Source organism: Chiloscyllium punctatum, chromosome 22 (assembly GCF_047496795.1).
Source record: "Chiloscyllium punctatum isolate Juve2018m chromosome 22, sChiPun1.3, whole genome shotgun sequence".
In the NCBI taxonomy this organism is placed as follows: domain Eukaryota; kingdom Metazoa; phylum Chordata; class Chondrichthyes; order Orectolobiformes; family Hemiscylliidae; genus Chiloscyllium; species Chiloscyllium punctatum.
The window spans coordinates 70,087,308-70,103,103 of NC_092760.1; the positions used below are offsets into that span (position 1 = coordinate 70,087,308).

Sequence of the window (15,796 nt, forward strand, 5' to 3'; positions counted from 1 at the left end):
GTAGTAATTAATATATTGTGTATTACTAAATTAATAATAAAGTTTGAAGATTTTATACAAAATGTAAAACTTTCAAATTTATTTGTGTTTAGGCTGCTGTTCACTAAAATGTTTTCAAGTAGCTTTTTTTTCCCACTCTTCTGGTTTTGATATTTGGATATCCACAGCAATGTGACTCTTGACTTGCCCTGTGGGAATTACTACTTTAAAAACACATCATCACTAAATTCTGAATAGCCCAAACCCTTGCCTACCAGGTTGACAAGATAACCAAGCAACTTTTTTTAAAAGAAGAAACTTGGCCATGAGGAGTATTGATTGATCACATTTTAGTAAGGGGCATGCAGCATCTAATCCCATCTTGGATGGGATCAGGATCTACTTGATATGCATTGTTCTGCTGTGGTTCTCAACAATTACTGGAGTAAAGTATAAGTCACAATTGGACATAAGTTTAAACAAGACTGGATAACAAGAACTGCTAGAACTCCAAACTTCAGTTTTTTTTTTCACCAGATAGTCTCCTGTTTAAATTCAGATGAAGTGCACTTGACTGTCAGTCACAAGAGTCTTAGCAGCAATCTACTGGCTCTAACAAGTCAGCAATTCAAAGTGGCTACTTTCTCAGTGGCAATTAGGCATGGACAAATGCTCTTCCAGTGACATTCATATCTGTCCATTATAAAATGTTCTCAATACACATGTAACAAGGTAACTTTCTTCTATCAACACTACTTAAGCCTACAGGTTAAAAATCTCAACACCAGGTTATAGTTCAAAAGGTTTATTTGGAAGTACTAGCTTTTGAGTGCTGCTCTTTTGCCAGGTAGCTAGTGAAGCAGGATCATAAGACAATTTATAGCACAAGATCAGTGTCATGCAATAACCTGGTGTTGTGATTTTTAATTTTGTCCACCCCAGTCCACTTGTTCCCACTTGCTCATCATTAGCCCACATGCATTGCCAAGTGGGATTATAGAAAGCTAACTTGAGCCAGCTTTCTCATTTCTTGGTGCCTTTTGCCACCTCCAATGTCCCAAAGCTCTTTACAGGCAACTTTATCTTTACTACATAGGCTGCCAATTATTACTGTAACTATCTTCAGGCACATGTGAACTCTCGTTTTATTGAATCAATAAATTGGATTTCAACTTTAAAAGATTGACTCAATGACAAATGGTCCGTCTCACTATTCTAGTTTAGCTTGCATTAAGCTTTTTGTGGAAGCTGAGTGGTTCTAGGAAAATTGAAGATATTGCAAAATAACTCCTGTGCTTTGGGAATATGAACACCATTATAAGTTACCCTCAAGTGTCTCACTGTTCTGTCTTGGAACTCTCGATCTAATGAGTCAGCTGGCTGCCTTAGCGCAGTAGACAGCATGTCAGTCTCATAATCTGAAGGTCCTGAGGTCAATCCTCAGAAAGCAAGACTGTGGCCTTTGTCACCTTACCATACTGAGTTTGGGGTCAAGACAAATATGTTGAGGAAAAGCCAAAAGTTTTCAGCCTTGAATGTCAAACTAATGCTTGCATTTTAATATTAAATACAGCTATATACAGATCATTAGAAACATCAGAGCTTAGTGTAATTAGATAGTCCTGTTTGAGCTGTCAAGACACATCATTTTGTTTTCTACTGTAGTATTGTCTAGTCCAACCCTACCCACTGCATGTTTCAGTAATGTGCAGCTCTCATGCCACTAAGGTTGCTCCAGGATCCTGGAGCAAATGTATAATAGGAACTATATCACCATTTCTGCACTGTCCTAATTCAGAGCCTGGAACTTTGCATGCAAAGCTACCCTGGGTGTAACACAACATGTTGCAGTTCAAAAAGTGACTCATTGCTCCTTTTCTATGACAATTAGGGGTGAACAAGAACTATTTATCAACTTGGTGGCCCTCCGATTTATCACCATTCTCCAATAATCTCTAAGCTCTGATAGTCAACAGGACTACTGCAATCTTCTTTGGAGATTAGTCAAAAAATGCTGTAACTGTGCCAAATCTCTGCACCATCTTCACGCCTCTGCTGTACCTCACCTCCAAATGTAGAGCTGACAAAACTATTCCATCTACACAACCATCATCCAAAATTAAAATCTCTCCACTTGGTTTTTGATCTGTTACATGAAGCACCAGGTAACTGTAAAATTCTTGAGCATGAGAAAATTGGTCTTTCAACATACAATTGGGGAAAACAAAGATCATCTTTCAACCATAACACCTCACCACTATTCCTTGTGATTTAAGACCAACTGTGATATTTTGGAAAATGTGGATTATTTTCCATTTCATGGTAGCCCTCCACTAAGACAATAGCTGTAATGTGCAACTTAGCCTGAGCTAGAAAAATAAAGACAAAGATTGCAAACAGGACAAATCATTTTGTATTTTACTTGGCAGCAGTGGTTCTGTGTGTTTTGGTTTTTTTTGGGCAACTACTGTGGGTGCCTCAAAGCACTGGAGTACCAACAACGGTGTCTTCACAATTTCCTTCAAATCTGGTGGTTGTGTAGGTAGATAAATTGTTCCTGATGGCCAAGACCCAAAGGACATCAATTTGAGGTGACTGACAAATGAATTAATAGTGACATTAGGAAACAGTTTTATGCAGAATGGTTTTTGCTAAATGGTGTTCAGTACTGAAAGGGTTAATGTGTACGAAATTTCACCTAATGACTTAAGGGCATTGGTTGAGGGATAACCGCTCTCAAAGATAGCATTCAGGTCTCCTGTTCCAATGACTAACTGTGTCCATCATACCAATGCAGGTGCTTTTCAAAGTAACCTGTTGATGTATTAGAACACACTTGTTGAACAGGTGGGACTTGAACCCAGGCTTTTGGCACAGAGGCAGGGGCACTACCACAGCAGCACAGGAACTTTTAATTGTACTAGTCTAATTTGTACCTGATTACTCTCATGCAATAAATGATGCCTTATTTAAGATAAGGACCTCTTGTTAGGTTACCTAGTGATTTTTCTCTACTAAGTGAGACCAAGTGCGCCTTAGATCACAACCAAAATAAAAAGAGGAAGATGGCAGCAAATTTACCTTTATGCTAAGAGTCCTGCTAACTCTCTCAATGAGGTGTCAATGGTGGGCATGTTATTTTTCATCAACCTGTTCAGATGTGTTATGAGACATCTGGAGCAGGTAGGACTTGAACCTGGGCTTTGGACTGAGATAGGGGCACCACCAGTGCAACAAGAGGCCTATAGTGGCAATAAGGCAAAGCTTTGTCTTACAACAAAGGAACTCAGATCAGTCTTTTCAAGTCTGCTTTAGCATTCACTATGATCATGGTTGATCATCTAGCTCCAATACCTATTCCTGCTTTCTTATTATACCCTTTCATCCCTTTAAGAACTATATCTATATCCTTGAAAACTGTCAATATTTTGGTCTTGACTGCTTTCCAAGGCAAAGAATTCCACAGGCTCACCACTGGGTGAATACATTTCTCCTCTTATCAGTCCTAAATGGCCTATTCCATACCCTTAGCCTGTGACCCATGATTCAGAATTCCCCAGACATCAGGACCATCCTGCATTCACCCTCTCTAGTTCGATCAGAACTTTATAGGTTTCCCTTTGGCTTTCCCCCCCCCCCCCCCCCATTTTTCTAAACTCCAGTGAATGTAGTCCTAACTGATTCAATCACTCTTTATATGTTCGTCCTTCCATCCTAGGAATCAGTCTGGTAAATCTTCTTGCACTGCCTATATAGCAAGAACATCTGTCCTCAGATAAGGAGATCAAAACTCCAACAATATTTCAGATGCAGTCTCACCAAGGCCTTGTACAGGTGTAGCAAGACATCCCTGCTCCTGTACTGGAATCCTCTTGCTATGAAGGCCAACATTATATTTGCCACCTTCATTGCCTGCTGCTCTTACATGCTTACTTTCAGTCATGGTGGGCAGGGACAACAAGGTCTCTTGCACCTGCCCCTGCCCAACCTGTCACCATTTCGATGTTAACCTGTTTTTGCTGCTAAAGTTGGTAGCCTCACATTTATCCACATTATACTTCATCTGCCTAGTATTTGTGCATTTACTTAACTTGTCAAAATCACACTGAGCATCTCAAATCCTTTTCACAGTTTACCCTCCCAACCAAATTTGTCATCTGCAAACTTTGAAATATTACATTTAGTTCCTTCATTTAAATCATATGTTGTGAATATCTGAGGTCCTGGCACTTGACACTACAGTACCACAACTGCCTGTGATTCTGAATAACTAAGTCTTTTTCCTACACTTATTTCTCTCTTCATGTAGTGTAGTACCCTGATCCCATGTGCTTTAATTTTAAATGCAAATCTTTTACCTGAGACTTTATCACCATCTGAGATTTCAAATAAACCACATCCACTGGCTTTGCTTATCAACTTAGCTAGTTATACCCTTGCAAAATTGCAGTAGATTTGTCAAGCATGATTTCCCTTTTGAAAATCCAAAGATGTGCAGGTTAGGTGAATTGGCCAAGCTAAATTGCCCATAGTGTTCAAGGATGTATAGATGCTGTGCATTAGTCAGGGGAAATGTAGAGTAATAGGGTAAAGGAATGGGTCTGGGTGGACTTGTTGGGCCGAAGGGCCTGCTTCCATACTGTAGGGATTCTCTATATTTAAAAAAAACCCATGCCAGAGCTATCTGATCCTGTCACTATTTCCAAGTGCTCTGCTATTAAATCTTTTATGTTGTACTTTAGCTTTTTCCCTACTACCTAGGTCAAGCTAACCAGTTTATAATTTCCTGTTTTTTTTCAATAGTGGCGTTACATTAACCTTCAATCCATACGAATAGTTCCAGAGACTATAGACTCTTGAAAAATGACGACCAATGCATTCATATCTCTAGGGTCACTTCCTTAAAGTACTCTGGGATGTAGATTAGAAGGGGATTTATCAGCCTTTAATCACATCAGTTGTCCCAATACCATATCCCTACTAAAACTGATTTCCTTCAGTTCAACCCTTTTAATAGACTCTGTTTCCCAGCATTTTTGAGCCTTTATTTGTGTCCTCCTTTGTGGAAGTCTGACATATGACCGCTCATATTTGCCAACGCGATTCCACAAACATTTATAATTTTAAAGACCTGTCATACAAAACTTTGCTGCACATAAGAGCTGCTTCTCATTGTCCTGCATTGTGTTCTGACTTATATCCAAATCAACTTGAAACAGAGTCCAGAACATTCAAAATCTGGGGACCCCTATATCTATTTAATCGCCATCTTTTTTTTACCCTCCTATTGTAATTAACCTCTGTTTCTGGCTATAAGGGGCTTACACTGTCTTCACTAGAATTATAGAATCCCTACAATGTGGAAAGAGGCCATTTGACCCATCAAATCCACACCAACCCTCCAAAGAGCATCCCATCCAAACCTCAACCTAATCCCTGACCACAATATGCCTGTGATCCTGCATTTCCCATGACCTTCGCATCCCTAGACCCTTTAATTTAGCATGGTCAATCCATCTATCTTCCACATCTTTAGTCTGTGGGGGGAAACTGGAGCACCCAGAGGAAAGCCACGCAGACACCAGGAGAATGTACAAACCCCACTCAGTCACCCAAGATGGAATTGAACCCGGATCCCAGGCGCTGCAAGATAGCAGTGCTAATCAGTGAGCCATCACTTTTGCTTTTGCGATCAATTTGTATGTGCCCTGCAAAGTTCGCAAGCTTAATCTAATACTCTCTTTTCTCCCTGTTAAATCAATTTCTGACCTCCTTTGGTGAAATCTAAATTGCTCCCGTTTCTTAAATCTGCTAATGTTTTTCAACTAGTTTGTATGTCCTTCATTGGATCTAACACTATCCCTAATTTCCCTTGTTGGCCATGGGGGTCAGGCCACCTTTCCAGTTTTACTTTTGTGCTAGAGAGAAATGAACAATTAAAGTAGTTCCTTCATAAGTTCTTCAAGTATTTGCCATTACCTATCCACTGTCATCCCTTTAAGTAACATGCCCCAAACTATTGTAGCCAGCTCATGCCTCATACCATTGCAGTTTCTTTAATTAGATTCAGGACCCGAGTCTCAGAATTAACATGTCACTCTCCGTCTTATTGAAGAACGTTATTATACTATGTCACTTTTCCCAAGTCACTGTTCCCCAAGGGGCCTCGCACAGCTAGATTGCCAATTATTCTTAGGTACACAATAGCTATTCTCATATGGCTTCTTCTCCAGTTCCTCCATGTATTAATCTAGAAAACCATCCCATAGAGAGTCGAGGCATTCCTCCTCTATGGCATTATTACTGATTTGATTTGCCCAGTCTATATGCAGATTAAAGTCATCCATAATTACAGCTTTATCTTTATTGCTCACATCTGTAATTTCCTGTTTAATGCTTTCCCCAAATTACCGTTATGATTTGGTTGAGGAGGAGGGTGTCTATATACAATCCCCACTTTTGTTTTTTTTATCTTAGCCTGTCTAAGGTGAAAACAACAAATGCTGGAGATCACAGCAGGTCAGGCAGCATCCATGGAGAGAGAGAAAACAAGCTAACATTTCGAGTGTAGATGACTCTTCATCAGAACCGACGTGAAGTATGGAGGGGACAGCATCTATACTGGGATTGGGGTGTAGAGTGCTGAGGAAGAAGATGTTGATGGTTCAGATTAAGTGATCAAAATATGAGAATGGCAGATCAATGCTGTGTTTACCTGCCAGATTGGAAAGAACAGACAGTCCCACTAGGATGAGGGGATGGTGACAGAGTATGTCAGGAATGGGAGTTGGTTCACCATTTGGTATTGAACTCGCAGAACGATTTAGTCTTTCTAAGCTCTAACCATGCCAATTTCACTTCACCAGAGCTAATATCCTTCCTCATTTTTGCACAAATTTCCTCTTTAACCAGCAATGCTACCACACCACCACCTTTTATCTTCTTTCTGTCCTTCTGATAAATTGAATTTAATTCCCATCCCTGCTCATCCTGTTGCTATGACTCTGTAATCCCAAATATACCATTACCATTTATATCTATTTGAGTGACTAGGCCTTAAAGCTTTATCTTAATATTCTTTGTTCAGTTCACATTATTTTGCATTGTGGCCATGTTTGACTCTTGTCCATGAACACTCTGCCTTTCATTTTTCTAATTTCTGCCTTTTATTTTTACCTTGTTCCCTCTCTTCTATTTCCTTATATGGGTTCCCATTCCCTACCACTTTGCTTTAAACTCTCCCCAACCTTCCCATCAAATACATCCCCAAGGACATCAGTTCAGGTCCTGCCCAGGTGCAACCCATCCAGCTTATACTGTCCCAACTCCCCCAGAACCAGCAATGTTCCAGAAGTCTGAAACCCTCTTCCTTGCATCATCTGTACAGTCATGTATTCATCTGATATATTCTGCTATTTCTGCTCTAACTAGCACATGGTACTGACAGCAAACCTTGAGGTCCTTTTTTTAAATTTGCTTAACTCCCTATATTCTGTTTTTAGAAGCTTATCCCTTTTTCTTATATGTATTTCATTGATACTGCCTGTTCGTCCTTTCACTCTGGAATGTGCTACTACCGCTCCAAGATATCCTTGAGGACTCTTGTTTGCAGCCGCAGAAATGTCTATCTTATGATTGAATCCTGTAATGTTATAGTCTTCCCACTCTTATTTCTCCTCTGCTATATCGCAGAACCAATTCTGGTGTAACAAATTTGGCTGTTGCTATTTTCCTTTGAGACCAATTACTCCCAAAGGTATCCAAAGCAGTATATTTTTGCAGAGGAATGTACACAGAGGATTTCTGCACTGACTACCTAGTCTGCATTCTCTGCTTGGTGGTCATTCTCTCTGTTGCTGTGGAATCTTCTCTTGTGGAGAGATCACCTCTCTGTACTTACTATCCGTAACATGCTCAGCCTTCGGATTTTGATTTGATTTATTATTGTCACATGTACTGAGATACAGTGAAAAGTATTGTATTGATAACCAGATAAATGACACTTTATGTAAGTACATTAGTGAAATAGAACAGAATGCAGAATATAGTGTTACAGTGACAGAGAAGGTGCAGAGAGAGGCCCATTCATAAGTCTGATAACAGTAGGGAAGAAGCTGTTCTTAAACCTGCTAGTCCGTGTTTTCAAACCTTTGTATCTTCTGCCCGATGAAAGGGGGTGGAAGAGGTCTTTGATTTGGCTGCTTTTCTGAGGCACTGGGAAATGTTGACAGAGTCAATGGACAGAATCCTGGTTTTCGTGTTGGACTGGCCTGCATTCCCAGCGCTTTAATGTTTTATGGTTTTGGGCACAGCAGTTGCTATACCAAGCTGTAATGCATCTGGATAGGATGTTTTCTATGGTGCATCTATTAAAAATTGGTAAGAGTCATTGTTGGCATGCTGAATTTCCTTAGCCTTCTGAGGAAGTGGAAGTATTGGCATACTTTCTTCACTCTAGCATTGACATGAACAGACCAGAATAGGTCATTGGTAATATTTACTGCTAAGACTTGAAGCTCTCAACCATCTTCACCTCAGCACCATTGACAGAGACATGGGCATGTCCTCCCACTCTACTTCCTGAAGTTGGTAACCAGCTCCATTGTTTTGCTAACAGTGAGGGAGATATTGTTGTCTCTACACAATGACACTAAGCTGTCTATCTCCTTCCTGTACTCTCTCTCATGCTGTTTGAGATCCTACCCACCACGATGGTGTAATCAGCAAATTTGTAAATGGAGTTAGAGCTGAATTTGCTCCTCAGTGTCCTCAGCTGCTGCTCCAGCTCCAGCTCCAAAATTTGGCCTCCAGAAGCTGTAACTGGAAACATTTACTATACGCACTCTAGAACTGGACACTGGAACTGTGCCCAATTTCATACATAGAACAGGAGGAGCACACCATGACCATGAGCTCACCTTCCATGACTAACCCTTATAAATTAAACCCTTAGATTGTCCTGAAAATAAAACCATACTAATTACTCTCGGGTCTTTCTTCTCAAGAACTCTGCACAGTTACCCTTACAAGCAATGAGTAGTATAAATATTCACTTTACCTTACTCACCCAATAGATGCTTTTTTATTTAAAAATATACTTTATTCATAAATTAACTTTAAGTAAATACAATATAAAACAGTTAACAGACTTTTCAGAAACTATCATAGAATGTTGATTTTCCTCATTAGAGCATCAACACAAACAAATGTATTTTCTAAACATAACCAAAATGTACTTATATTCAAAGTAAAGCTATAAAGTGACCTTAAACTTAACAGATCTTCATAATATTATGGTAGAAAGACTTCGGATGGGAGCCTTTTCCCACTGTGTCTTGAAGACAGCTGTCCAAGTTTTAGTGCATTGCTCGGCACTTTGTCCTAGACTTTGGAATGGGCCGGTCTGCAACACTTTGCACTGGAAAACCATTAGTTTCAGGCAGACCAAAGATAATCTTTTACCAAGTTCTCCACGGACAGTCTTTTTTTTTATTTCAAAAATATACTTTATTCATAAATGATTTGATGGTCTGTACATTGGATCATGCCATACATATGTCCATATTTACAAACACAGATTCGACTTTATTCTTGTCCTTTACAATCCTGTGCATTTTTTCAATCTTGTATATATACATATATTTGGCTGAGGCATCAGCAGAGCCCAAAAAAACGTCTGTATGGGCCCCCTGTTCTTCTTTCGGCAGGCCGATCTTACACGGTGGTCTTTCCCCACCGCGCCTTGGCGGCAGCTGCCCCAAGCTTCAGCGCGTCCCTCAACACGTAGTCTTGGACCTTGGAATGTGCCAGTCTGCAACACTCGGTCGGGGTCAACTCCTTCAGCTGGAAGATCAACAGGTTTCGGACCGCCCAGAGAGCGTCCTTCACCGAGTTGATGATCCTCCAGGCGCAGTTAATGTTCGTCTCGGTGTGAGTCCCGGGGAACAGGCCGTAGAGCACGGAGTCCCGCGTCACGGCGCTGCTCGGGACGAACCTCGACAAGCACCACTGCATTCCTCTCCAGACTTCCTCTGCATAGGCACATTCCAGAAGGAGGTGTGTGACAGTCTCGTCCCCCCCCGCAGCCACTTCGAGGGCAGCGTGCGGTGCGGCAGAGAGTCCGGGCGTGCATAAAGGATCTCACGGGCAGAGCCCTTCTCACCACCAGCCAAGCCACGTCTTGGTGCTTGTTGGAAAGTTCTGGCGATGAGGCATTCTGCCAAATGGCTTTGACAGTCTGCTCAGGGAACCGCTCGACAGGATCCGCCCTCTCCTTTTCCCGAAGGGTCTCAAGGACGCTACGTGCTGACCACTTCCTGATGGACTTGTGGTCAAAGGTGTTTTTCCTCATAGATTTCTCCACGAAGGACAGGTGATACGGAACGGTCCAACTCCACGGACAGTCAATGTTTGTTTCAATGTGCATCCCAGGGAATGTTCTGCTGCTCTTGCCCACCAAGTCACTTTTCAACACTCTTCCCAAACTGCTTCATTGTGATGCTGACTGTGGGACACACTTTCCTGTCTCACAACACAAGGATCCATCATAAAATTAACATAATCAAGAATATACAGCCTCCGAGTGTGATGGAGGCAAAGTCAATAGAGGCTGAAAACATAGAATTGGTTAAGCATCAGCAATGGGAAAAAAAAAGTCTGGACTTGTGAGAGGCCAGGGAGTGGAAATAGCTGAGTAGCTCCTTTCGGAGATAACCAGCATGGACTTGATAAGCTGTGTGTTCTGAAATCATTCAATAATGAGTGAACAAACTCAGTAAAAAAAATCATGCGCAGAAAATAAACAGCATTATTGCACATGTAGCTGGAGATGATTGACAGGTGACGGTTGGGCGCTTTGCGCGTGCCCAGCAGAAGACGAGCGACAAACTACAGCTCCCATGAGGCACCGCGGGACCCGTGCCGACCCAGGCGGTCGCTTCCGGTTGCGTCGGTTCCGTAAACAAACGGTCGGTCCACGGTTTTGATTGTTATTGTTGAGCAACGGTCACCTTTGTTTTGGGCGGTTTTAGAGCGCGCCGATTGTGGGGGTGGGGGGCTGGGCAGGAGAGCGGGCGATGGAGCGAGGGTCGCGGCCTGTGGTCTAGGCGCCGCCGGCCGGGAAAGGCGGCCTATAAAAGCGGGTGAGGATCAGCCCGGATTGAGAGATAATCACCAGGGCCTCCGGCTCATCAGAAATGTGTAACTATAAAATCAGCAGCGCTGTGTAATTAACGGCCGAGATTTACCCAACGTCAGCAAAACATAGGAGAACTTTCGGTTGTGTCGGCATCACATGCTAACATTTTTTTTTGAAACAGCAATTTGATAATTTTATTTTCTGATATTGAAATGGGCTAGAGATACCGATTTACCAGCAGGTCGAGATATTGCGGCAGCATCTTTCATGTCTGCACGAGACAGCAGATGGGGGCCTCAGTTTTGACATCTGACAGGAGCATAGCACCAAATGAAGTGTTCATTCAGTCAGCACAGACTTAAGATAAGGTTGAAGATTTTTTTTAAAAAAGCTGCAGATGCTGGAATGGCCCATCCCCACTTCACCATCCTGCCCATGCCTACCCCTTTATCTGCATCTCCCCCTACACCCAACCCTAGTTCTGAAGAAGGGCTACACCCGAAACGTCGACTTCTGCACCTCCTGATGCTGCCTGGCTTGCTGTGTTCTTCCAGCCTCCTGCCTGTCCATAATGGGTTGAACGGCCTCCTTCTCATTGTAACATTTCTGTGACAATGCCGTTCTCCGTCAAGTAGTGCACTGAAGTTACAAGATTAGATTAGATTACTTACAGTGTGGAAACAAGCCCTTCGGCCCAACAAGTCCACACTGGACCGCCGAAGCGCAACCCACCCATACCCCTATATCTACCCCTTACCTAACACTACGGGCAATTTAGCACGGCCAATTCACCTGACCTGCACATCTTTAGAGTGTGGGAGGAAACCGGAGCACCCGGAGGAAACCCACGCAGACACGGGGAGAATGTGCAAACTCCACACAGAGAGTCGCCTGAGGCGGGAATTGAACCCGGGTCTCTGGCGCTTTGAGGCAGCAGTGCTAACCACTGTGCCACCGTGCCGCCCACTAGTATCAGTATCAGACTTGATTTCTGCCCTCAAGTCTCAGAGTGGGGCTTGAACATTGAGACCCCACCAACTGAGTCCCAGCTGGCACTAGGAGACAGTAAGGACCGCAGGTGCAGGAAATCAGAGTCGGTGGATGTGAAACTGGAAAAAAGCCCAGCAGGTCAGACAGCATCCGAGGAATATGAAAGGCAACATTTCTGGGCGAAACACTTAGTCAGGGATAGGAGCCCCGCAAGTCAATAAGTGAAGGATTTGAGGGGTGGGGGGTAGACAGCATGGTCATAGGTTATTGCAGATAGGGGGCTATAGTGATTCATCAGTGGGAAGGGTGGAGCAGATGGGTAAGTAGGAAGATGGACAAGTTAGAACAGGTCAATCGCAATAATTCATAACTGCATCCACATATCACCATCCCACTGATCCTTGTGAACGCCCCTATTTACTTTTGTGCTCAGCTCCCCTTCCCCAGTCCTGACAAAGGGTTTCAGCCTGAAACATTGACTTTCCTGCTCCTCAGATGCTGTCTGACCTGCTGTGCTCATCCAGCTTCACATCTATTGATTGACAAAGCTGGTACTTATATTTTGAGAAGTGCCATTTCTGTTGTCAGACATCCTGTGGTACTTCAAAACAGCATAAATATGATACTGAACTACATAAGCAGATAGGAGAAAGTGAGGACTGCAGATGCTGGAGACCCAGAGTTGAAAAGTGTGGTGTTGGAAAGATACAGCAGGCCAAGCAGCATCTGAGGAGCTGGAGAATCGACGTTTCGGGCATAAGCCCTTCTTCAGGAATGAGGCTGGTGTGCCAAAAGGGCTGAGATAAAAGGTAGGGGGGAGGGAATTTTGGGGTGGGGCACTGGGAATACGATAGGTGGAAGAGGGTGAGGGTGATAGGCCGGAGAGGGGGTAGGGGCGGAGAGGTCAGGAAGAAGATTGCAGGTCAAGAGGGCGGTGCTGTATATGGGGGTTGGGACTGAGATAAGATGGGAGGGGAGAGAAAATGAGGAAGCTGGAGAAATCTACAATCATCCCGTGTGGTTGGAGGCTTCCTAGGCGGAAGATGAGGCACTCTTCCTCCAGGCGTCATGTGGCCAGGGTCTGACGATGGAGGAGGCCAAGGACCTGCATGTCCTTGGCGGAATGGGAGGGGGAGTTAAAGTGTTCAGCCACAGGGTGTTTGGATTGGTTGGTGCGGGTGTCCCAGAGGTGTTCCCTAAAACGTTCCGCAAGTAGGCAGCCTGTCTCCCCAATGTAGAGGAGACCACATCGGGTGCAGCTGATATAGTAAATGATGTGTGTGCAGGTGCAGGTGAATTTGCGACGGATGTGGAAGGATCCATTGGAGCCTTGGAGGGAGGTGAGTGGGGAGGTGTGGGTGTAAGTTTTGCACTTCTTGCAGTTGCAATGGAAGGTGCTGGGAGTGGAGGTTGGGTTGGTGGGGGGTGAGACCTGACGAGGGAGTTGCAGAGGGAGTGGTCTCTCCGGAACGCTGATGGGGTGGGGAGGGAAATATATCCCTGGTGGTGGGGTCTGTTTGGAGGTGGCAGAAATGACGGAGGATGAGACGATGTATCCGGAGGTTGGTGGGGTGGAAGGTGAGGGCCAGTGGGGTTCTGTCCTGGTGGCGATTGGAGGGGCGGAGGTGCGGCAAGTGGAGGAGATGCGGTGGAGAGCATCGTCGACCACGTCGGAGGGGAAATTGCGGTCTTTGAAGAAGGAGGCCATTTGGATTGTTTGGTAGTGGAATTGGTCCTGGGAGCAGATGCGGCGGAGGCGAAGACGAAGGAATTGGGAATATGGGATGGCATTTTTACAAGGGGCAGGGTGGGAGGAGGTGTAATCTAGGTAGCTGTGGGTGTCGGTCGGTTTGTAGTAAACACAGCTACAAACTGACCGACTCCTACAGCTACCTAGATTACACCTCCTCCCACCCTGCCCCCTGTAAAAACGCCATCAGATAATCCCAATTCCTTCTCATGTGCTCCCAGGAGGACCAATTTCACTATCGAACAACCCAAATGGTTGTTCTGCTTTCAAAGACCGCAATTTCCCCTCTGACGTGGTCGACGATGCTCTCCACCACATCTCCTCCACTTCCCGCACCTCTGCCCTGGAACCCCGCCCCTCCAATCGCCACCAGGACAGAACCCCACTGGTCCTCACCTTCCACCCCACCAACCTCCAGACATATCGTCTCATCTTCCATCATTTCTGCCACCTCCAAACAGACCCCACTACCAGGGATATATTTCCCTCCCCACCCCTATCAGCGTTCCAGAGAGACCACTCCCTCCTCAACTCCCTCGTCAGGTCCCAACCCAACCTCCACTCCCGGCACCTTCCCCTGCAACTGCAAGAAGTGCAAAACTTGCGCCCACACCTCCCCACTCACCTCCCTGCAAGGCCCCAGTTGATCCTTCCATATCCGTCGCAAATTCACCTGCACCTCCACACACATCATTTACTGTGTCCGGTGCACCCGATGTGGTCTCCTCTACATTGGGGAGACAGGCCGCCTACTTGCGGAACGTTTCAGGGAACACCTCTGGGACACCTGCACCAACCGCCCCGTGGCTGAACATTTTAACTCCCCCTCCCACTCCGCCAAGGACATGCAGGTCCTTGGCTTCTTCCATTGTCAGACCCTGGCCACACGACGCCTGGAGGAAGAGTGCCTCATCTTCTGCCTAGGAACCCTCCAACCATGGAATGAATGTAGATTTCTCCAGCTTCCTCATTTCCCCTCTCCCCACCTTATCTCAGTCCCAACGCCCGGATTCAGTACTGCCCTTTTGACCTGCAATCTTCTTCCCGACCTCTCTGCCCCCACCCCCTCTCCAGCCTATCACCCTCACCCTCACCTCCTTCCACCTACCGTATTCCCAGCGCCCCTCCCCCCTACCTTTTATCTCAGCCCGCTTGGCACACCAGCCTCATTCCTGAAGAAGGGCTTATGCCTGAAACGTCGATTCTCCTGCTCCTCAGATGCTGCCTGGCCAGCTGTGTTTTTCCAGCACCACACTTTTCAGCTACCTAAGCAGATAATTGGTCAGGTTGTTGCAAGGTTAATCAACAAGGTAGGCGTCAGGTAGTCCCTGAAAGCAGGAAAGTAGAATGAAAAGATTTAGGCCATATATTCTAGAATTAAGGGCTGAGGTAACTAAAAGCATGATGATGAATAGTGGAGCAGTTAAAATCAGGATGCGAGAGGCAAGAATTAGAGGAGTGGAAATATCTCATTTGTGAAGCTGGAGGAGGTTAACGCATGAAGGGAGAACAGGCCATTGAGAGATTTAAAAACAAGGAGCCCTGTAGGTTAGTGAGCATTGGGTCTAGTCGTCATTTTGCTGTTTGTGCAAATTATATTCACTGCCATGTGATAGCGGAAAAACAGTTGATAAGACTGGTTTATGTGTGCCTGGAGAAATGGTGCAAGGAAGCAAATTCAGATTCTTAAGGCATTGGAACCAGTTCAAGGTGGATCTTTTAATCCCAACTCTGTTGGACTCTAGGGTCCTTGACAAATGTTAACGAATGTTTTGGGAGAGAGTTCAAACTACTTTAACAAAGTTCTGGATTCGTGGTGCTGGAAGAGCACAGCAGTTCAGGCAGCATTCAAGGAGCTTCGAAATTGACGTTTCGGGCAAAAGCCCTATTCCTGATGAAGGGCTTTTGCCCAAAACGTCGATTTCGAAGCTCCTTGGATG

At 44.5% G+C, this 15,796-nt stretch overlaps 1 protein-coding gene across 3 annotated transcripts in view; it reads left to right on the forward strand.

Annotated features, from left to right (window-relative positions):
- Positions 1-10,959: 10,959 nt before the first annotated feature.
- The window catches only part of tcp11l1 (t-complex 11, testis-specific-like 1), a 39,720-nt gene continuing 34,883 nt past the window's right edge, over positions 10,960-15,796 (forward strand). For all 3 annotated transcript variants that reach the window (XM_072592627.1, XM_072592626.1, XM_072592628.1), the window contains exon 1: positions 10,960-11,120. The gene's annotated coding sequence lies outside the window, so the exon portion shown is untranslated. The remainder of the gene's footprint in view (positions 11,121-15,796) is intronic.